General features: G+C 42.3%; 1 protein-coding gene across 3 annotated transcripts in view; it reads right to left on the reverse strand.

The window, feature by feature from the left end:
- Positions 1-7,982, reverse strand: part of SLC7A2 (solute carrier family 7 member 2) — a 71,877-nt gene extending 63,895 nt beyond the window's left edge. The window contains exons 1-2 of one of the 3 annotated variants that reach the window (XM_043454194.1): positions 7,834-7,979; positions 7,426-7,487 (exon numbers count right to left, since the gene is read on the reverse strand). The gene's annotated coding sequence lies outside the window, so the exon portion shown is untranslated. Of the gene's footprint in view, positions 1-7,425; positions 7,488-7,833 lie in introns of all 3 variants that reach the window. The other 2 variants (XM_043454193.1, XM_043454191.1) reach the window with 2 other exon arrangements.
- Between the last annotated feature and the right edge of the window lie 259 nt (positions 7,983-8,241).

Genomic DNA, 8,241 nt, shown 5'->3' on the forward strand with positions numbered 1-8,241 from the left:
CCTGAAAGTCTAGATCAATGTAAAATATCAAAAATTAAAAATTGAAACAGCAATCTCACTTTGCCAGATAAATTATAGCCAACTTACCTTTGTTTTCTAGCATAGGCTGCCTTGGGACGTAGGTAAATTCCTAATGTCCCCCAAACACTCTAGAATGCTGATGAGCCCTTAGGATGGAATATCAAAGCTTACCCCAGCCTCCCGAAAAAAACATCTCCCAGACAATTGCTCAAATCACAACAGAATTAAAGAGGCCACTTAAAACTTGGCATATGGAAATACAAGTATAAAATTATGTTGTTTAATATGATCATTAGAGTAGATAAAAAATCTATACAGCATAGTCTAAAATTTTTGGATACAGGCTTTTCCCAGAGAACATCATATCAGGAAGTTTTCATGTGGACTTTTATCAGGATAAGCACCTAAGTAAATTGCCAATATCCTGTGAACTATAAGCCCCCTGCAAAAATAATAAGTACTCTTTGCTTCAAAAGATGAGGAACATTATGAGAGTGAATATAAAGGAATTTTAGGAGGAAAAAAAACCACCATCTAAAGAAAGATGTCTTTCTGAATGAAAAGAAAATTTCATTCAGTACATATGTACTCCACTTGAAGGAAAAACACAAAGGACACATTTGTGAAAACTTCATTTACTAATTTATTTCGGGGAAATTTAAAATTGTATTTATTCATATATTGTTTTAAAATCATAATACAGTGAGATTCCACCCATCACCCGACCCAACAATCTAAAATGGGTAATGTTTACTGGACATACATGAGCCTACAAAGGCAGGACCAAGTGTATTGTAAACAAAGAATTATGATTAAAGAAATTCAGAGCACCTGAGGTCCATTAAACAAAAACTCTGTGAAGTGATTTTTACTGAGGAGAAATAAATTCACTCCCAGATTCCTTCAAATAAAGACTTGCCTATTAGACTGAGAATGTAAGTCAACTGTCTGCCCCCCCCCCCAACACACCCACCGCCACTCAAGAACAATTATCAGATGTTTTTTTTTGAAAAGGTGCATTCACAAGAGTCCGAAACTCAGAAGGTAAAACAGTGGTACCCAGCTCCACGTCTTCATAGAAATTCTCCTTGTATAGTACAAGAGCTATGCTAAAGATGACCATAAATATATTTCCTGTTATATAACTTCTTTTAGAACATTCTTTCTTCTTCTGGGTCAAAGACAGGAACTGAACTGAAGGTATTTCTTTTTAACAAAAGAACTCATCCCTCTCTTAACATGGAACTGAAAAGTATCTCTTCAGCTACCAGCATTTTTCATCAGTCCTCTGTCCAGTCTAAGCTGAAAGCCCAGACTGGCACCAACACCAAACTGCAGACAAGGACTGTTTTCCTGGACTTCAGAGGGACTCCTTCAGGAGAAGCAAAGCAGGAGCGATGGCTGAAGGCCTCTTGTGATCTTTATATTCCTGACAAGGTCCCTTATGGGTTTTCAACTCATTAAGTTTGTCATAAATGCACCAAGCTTAACCAACAGAACAACTCAACTGTCGAAGTGAGAAGTTAGCATAATCTCATGTTCTTAATTTGACGGCTCTTTTGGAATGATTTTAGTCTTCACATTTTCCACCTAAAACATAATCTTCTTATGTGTTTTAATTTTCCTCTAAGACCTCTCAGAATAGTTTGAATTTTTAGTTAAACATCACAACTTTCTTGAGTGTCAGGGTAATAAATGACAGGCAATTCTGCCAAATGATTTCACTTCCATTCAGTTCAGTCGCTCAGTTGTGTCCGACTCTCTGCGACCCCATGAACTGCAGCACGCCAGGCCTCCCTGTCCAACAGCAACTCCCAGAGTTTACTCAAACTCATGTCCATCGAGTCGGTGATGCCATCCAGCCATCTCATCCTCTGTTGTTCCCTTCTCCTCCCAACCCCAATCCCTCCCAGCATCAGGGTCTTTTCCAATGAGTCAACTCTTCGCATGAGGTGGCCAAAGTACTGGAGTTTCAGCTTCAGCATCAGTCCTTCCAATGAACACCCAGGACTGATCTCCTTCAGGATGGACTGGTTGGATCTCCTTGCAGTCCAAGGGACTCTCAAGAGTCTTCTCCAACACCACAGTTCAAAAGCATCAATTTTTCAGTGCTCAGCTCTTTTCACAGTCCAACTCTCACATCCATACATGACCACTGGAAAAACCATAGCCTTGGCTAGATGGACCTTCGTTGGCAAAGTAACGTGTCTGATTTTTAATATGCTATCTAGGTTGGTCATAACTTTCCTTCCAAGGAGCAAGTGTCTTTTAATTTCATGGCTACAATCACCACCTGCAGTGATGTGGGAGCCCAAAAAAATAAATCTGACACTGTTTCCACTGTTTCCCCATCTATTTCTCATGAAGTAATGGGACTGGATGCCATGATCTTAGTTTTCTGAATGTTGAGCTTTAAGCCAACTTTTTCACTCTCCTCTTTCACTTTCATCAGGAGGCTTTTTAGTTCCTCTTCACTTTCTGCCATAAGGGGGGTGTCACCTGCATATCTGAGGTTATTGACATTTCTCCCGGCAATCTTGATTCCAGCTTGTGCTTCTTCCAGCCCAGCGTGTCTCATGATGTACTCTGCATATAAGTTAAATAAGCAGGGTGACAATATACAGCCTTGACGTATTCCTTTTCCTATTTGGAACCAGTCTGTTGTTCCATGTCCAGTTCCAACTGTTGCTTCCTGACCTGCATATAGGTTTCTCAAGAGGCAGGTCAGGTGGTCTGGTATTCCTATCTCTTTCAGAATTTTCCACAGTTTATTGTGATAGCCAAATGATTTAGTTAAGTATTATTGCCTTTTCCCTCAAGCAAATTTTGGTGAATAAATGCTCAACCAGAACTCAAGGCTAAGTGACCCATGTTTCACCAAGGAGTAACTGGAGGAAGAGTGATAGTGGTTTTAACAACAATAATAGTAACTGTAATGGTGAAGACAGTAGTACCTGAAATTCACAGAGCATTCAGTCTATGCCAGGATCACAACACATACTGTTAAAAAGAGACCTCTCCACCTGCTACCTTCAGTTCTGTGAATGGCTCACTCTCTTACCATTGTGTGTGTGTACTTATTAACCCTTCAGTGGTGGTCAAAGCCCAGGGAACAGGGACCAAGTCACTCACTTATTCTTTGCTTCTCTACAGACTCTTGATCTGGGCCATACGTATTTATAACACAAACTCACCCAAAATGGATTAGCTAACTTCCGATCGGGGAAGACTCCAAATGGATTATCTTCTAGGATATTCTCAGAATCAAAGTCATATTTCCCATTCCAAGGGACTCCTTATGTATCAAACCAATATTCAGTAATTTGATTGCACATACAATTGCTAAAAAGTATAAATTTTGCATGATAGTTTCACAGAAATAAATCCCCACTAAGTGGATACTTTTTTTTTTAAAGAAACCAGACAGGATGAATGAGGACTGTGCGGAGAACAATTCAAAGGCTATACATACCGTGGGGAAAAAAAAAATCTTTGCATGTGATACAGAGATAATATGCCACCCCCAATGCTGAAATATATTTCGAATTCTAGAGATTCTAGTGTTATTTTTTAAAGTAGAAATTGAAGAGCATTCTGAAAATCTGCTCCAAGTTCATATTGAGGGAGTAAATAAATAAAGTTGAACATGCAAAGAGAACCCATTCCTTCCTTATGGTTCAATATATAGTAACTATTCATTCCACTAGTGACTATCATCATTATCATCATTCGCCAGATGACAGCTAGGTATCAGAGTCAAGTCAAGAAAAGACCCTAACCAGTCAGCTTTTATCTTTTAATTAAGATCAAGTTACAAATCCCACATAGCATCTTTTTGCCCACAAAGGAGTAGAATGAACAAAAAATGAGCTTGAAGGTTTATGTCATATTTGATTTCTTAAAGAGATAAGCATATATTTTTAAATGGAAAGACCCAGTAAAATCTGGGGGAAAAAAGATGGGCAACAGTTTAAGTGTGGGAGCATCTTAATTACAGTATTATTCAGCATCCCTGGAGACATCAAGGTCTATCCACTGTGATCACTAGGTCTCCACTGCAAGGAAGTGGGCTTGGACAGTGTAAACGCATTGTACTAGATATGACTGTATGAAGATTTAGGGAGCCTTGATGAAGCCAGAGTGGGCTAAGGAAAGAAAAGAATTTTCCCCACAAATGAGGGAAAAACTAGCAAGAATCAACAAGGAACATAAAAATTCTTTGTTGTGTATTGTTCACAAACTATTCCAAAAATGAACATAACACAGGGCTCTTTTTTTTTCCCCCAAGCTCCTGGAAGAAAGGTTATAAAATCTTCTTATCTCATCCACCTCACTGCCGAATCCCAGATAATACTCAAGTTCTGAACAGAGGTGCCAGTATGCAGCACAAGAATAGGTGTGGGCATGTAGGCTTTATTTATTTATTTTTGTAGTGGGATAAGGAGATGGCATAAAATTAAATACATGACATTCGCAGCACTAAGTCATCACATCAACCTTAGATGTAAGAAACTTCGAGATTTTTCAACAAAGTATTCATATTCATACACACTCAGAAAAACAAGAGAACCAGACTTTTCTGAGGCAAGATAACCAAAGCAAAATTCTAAATAGGAACAGAAGAGATGTGACCCACATGTTCAAGTTCAGACTTGTAAACAAAAAACACATTAACTCAAAGCTTAAGTCAATACTGACTATACTCACCAATGAGGTTAACTTAATGGCAGCAGAAGCTATTCTCAGAATCACTGAAAGTTTAAAAGAGCCCATTAGCACGTGAGAAAGTATGCTGCTTGCTTCCACAGATTAATATAAAATAGCTGTTACTAAATTGGACAGAAAAATTAAAAGGTAAACCATGTTCTGATTAAGTCAGTTAGTTAGAGCCTGATCAACTAGGTACAGCCTGGTGAGGCTGAACTCCCAACTATTGCTTTGGTTTTATCTGCAGCATCTACAACATTTCCACAGGTACCAGATTTTATAAAGCAGCCAGAAGGGCAATGAAAGGAAAATATAAGAGAAGTCAGGACAAATTTGTTACTATCAGTCAAACAAAATCACCAAAGCACATGTACTTTTGATGACAGAATAGTAAGAAGCATCATCTTCATATTTTAGAGAATGTGTTCATTGCTTGCTTTCTGGTGTAGAGAGTACTGAATTCATCTGTTTATAGGTGTTGTTACTTTATATAAAATGACAACAAAATTAAAAATTACTCTTAAAATCCATCAATGGTGAATTTCCGGAATGTAAAATGATTGTAGTATCCTTCCAAAATTGGGGCTACACGTTACTTTTGGATGTCTAAGGCTTGGTACAGAGTAGGGACTCAGTACTTTCCTTTGAAGACTGACATAACACCCTTTCTTAAAGTACTGAACTCAGTGGCTTTCACTCTACAAAAAGAAGCACATGTTATGTGCCAGGCTGTAAAATGAAAAGCTATTACCACAGAAAACAATGGACAGAACAATTTCATTGGTCTCTTTTTCTTATCCAGGCTATGTCTACATGATTTTGAATATTCAGATAAAGGTGTAGGAATGAGTTGACTACTTAAGTTTTCAAATCATTTAGACAAGTGGCATCATGTCACTGAAATCTTAGTTAACTGAGCTTTTCAGAATTTAGTTGGGTGACAACATAGCCAAATGTACACAGAGTACTAAGGATGTGAATATGCAGAAATATATTCAACTGAAAATGTTGCTTTTGATCTAAATGTATGATTTGCAATAAGTAGTCTACAAGAAGCCAGTCCATGAAATCAATGTATTCATATCCTGTTTGAGGAAATAATAAAACAAATAGCAACCTACAAGGTGTTTTCAAGGTTTTGTTCTGAAAGCTGGTCACTGAAGGGCATCAGAATAAAACCAGCAGATGGCTCTGAACACTTTAAAAATACATACATGTATAGAGAGATAGATATGGATATACAGAGCAGTAAGCAAATATAACAAAACAGAAGTGAAGACAGAAACTAGGCTCAATAGAGAAGTCACCAAAGGAAAATTAAGAGGCAGGGTCTATCTGAAAAATTAAGGCTAAAAAAAGAGAAATGCCACAGAAAGGCTCCATGTCTGGCCAGAAGAGCCAGGAGAAACAATGATAAACGACCCAAGGCAGACAGAGAAGAGAATGAAGTGGACACTCTAGAAAGGAGACCAGGCACCCCCTACTCCAAGAAGGTGAGTAGGTTTGCAGTGGGAAGCAAGAAACATGAACTTCAAAATCCTTCAGACACATATGTCCCAATGATAAAAACATATGAGCATACAAGACCAAAACCTCCAGAGTATTTTCAGATTTTCAGAACTCCAATAGCTACCATCTCTTCCCTTCCAGCCTCTAAATCCAGGGATAGTGATTAGAAACCTTGGAATCAAAAGGGTTTTACTGACAAGCTAAGTTAACTGAGGCCAAGGATTCTGCAAACTCAATCTCTGGAGACACCATGGTCTCCAAGATCATGTCACACACCCCAAAAGATTAAAGTGCCTTAACGTAATGAAGTTCGAGGCATAGAACAGAAAACAAATGAGGAGCAAGGGAGGAAATGCAAAACCCTAATAAATAATGTGGCTTGCACAGTCATCAGAGGAGCCAAATAGCAACTTTTCAGGGGAGAAATTAAAAAATGCTTATGTTCTTCTGCACATGTTCAGCTTTAGTGCGATTAAAAGAAAAAAGGATTTAATATTACAAAAAGGGAAAACAACTATTAATACAAAATTAGCATATTCTTACCCTGTACATCCTCTAGAAGAAGATCACAGGCACCAATGTTGGTAATTTCGTGACAAAATAATTATTACTCATGCTGGAGGGGGGGCGGGTGAGGGGAAGAAGTGACAGAAGTTTTAAAGACTGCCTGGAGCAAGAATTAAAAATATTAAGGTATAGGCCACAGACACACTAAGTTCGTATCTCAAGTCCCCGCCAGGATTCCGACAGCTCTGCTTAAATAAAATCTGACGATAGCCCCCAGTTAAAAAGATGAATATTTCTGAGAAACGACTAGATAAACCTTATCACCAGTCGTAAACGAGTCACCTAAACGGTTTTGAAGACAGTTCTGCATAAATATTTGAGAGTTCGGATACCTGAAAACTTTTACTCCTGAAATCTGGGTAGTTTCCACCTCAAACGACTGACGTAACTCTGAGAGCGGATTTCTTGTAAATATCGTTAAGATGTAGTCTCTGAAAAGTTGCAAAGTTCTCTGCTACCCGGAGGCTGAGTGGGTCCCTAAGAAGTCAAGAATGGTATTTGGAGTTCAAGGCTGAAGACCGCAAGAAATAGGTTTGAGTCTAGCCCATCTCAAAAGGGTTTAAAACTGCACCCATATACTTAAAACTCCCTCAAACGGACACCACGACGGGCCATCTTTACCTGTCCCACCAGTCCCGGGCAGCTCGGGGTGTGAACGGACTTGCAGAGTTCCGAGCGGGGTCCTGTCGGTAACACGAGAGCCCCCCAGGGGACCTGTCAGCATGTAGAGCCGGCGAGGCCTCGCTGTCCCGCCCTGGGGTGGGGGTGCCCAGGGACCCCTGAGACCCGAGCGGTCACCGGGACCCGCGGCATCGCCACGCTAGGCCACCCCCACTCCCCGGCTTCCCCAGCACCTGGGACCGCGCCGAGACTCCCCGTCTCCAAGACGCCGGAGCGCGGCCTCCCAGCAGCTGCGCGCAGCTGGACGCGGCCCGGGACGCCCCCGTCTCGGCTCTTCCCCTCAGGCCCCGGTACCCAGGCCGCCCCTGCCGGCGGCCCCTCCGTGCCGCCGGACACTTGGCAACTTACTAGGCAGTGCGTGGTCCGCGCCGAGGGGGCGGTGGCGAGCGAGCGGCTGGAGCGAACTCAGGGGACTGAAGAAGCGGCTGCCGCCTCTCTCTGTTCGCGCGGAGAAAAGCGCCGGGGCCGCAGCGCCGCGGAAAGCGGGCTGGGCACGTGGGCGCCGCGGGTGTAGCCGCGCGGGGGCGGTGCCTGGCGCTCGGGGGCGGGGCCTGGCCCGCTGGCACCGCCCCTACCCCTCCCCTCCCCCGCGCCCGCCGACCCCCGCCGGAGCCCTCCTCCCGCGCGCGCACCGTCCCAGCCGTGCGGGCCAATCCGCGAGGTGGGCGGGTCCGGCCGCAGCGCCGCCGGGTCTGTCCGCCGCCGCGAGCGCTGGGCACGTGGGCGAGCGCTCTGCCCCCGGCTCAGGCGGTGGCC

This window comes from Cervus canadensis, chromosome 31, assembly GCF_019320065.1.
Source record: "Cervus canadensis isolate Bull #8, Minnesota chromosome 31, ASM1932006v1, whole genome shotgun sequence".
NCBI lineage: Eukaryota > Metazoa > Chordata > Mammalia > Artiodactyla > Cervidae > Cervus > Cervus canadensis.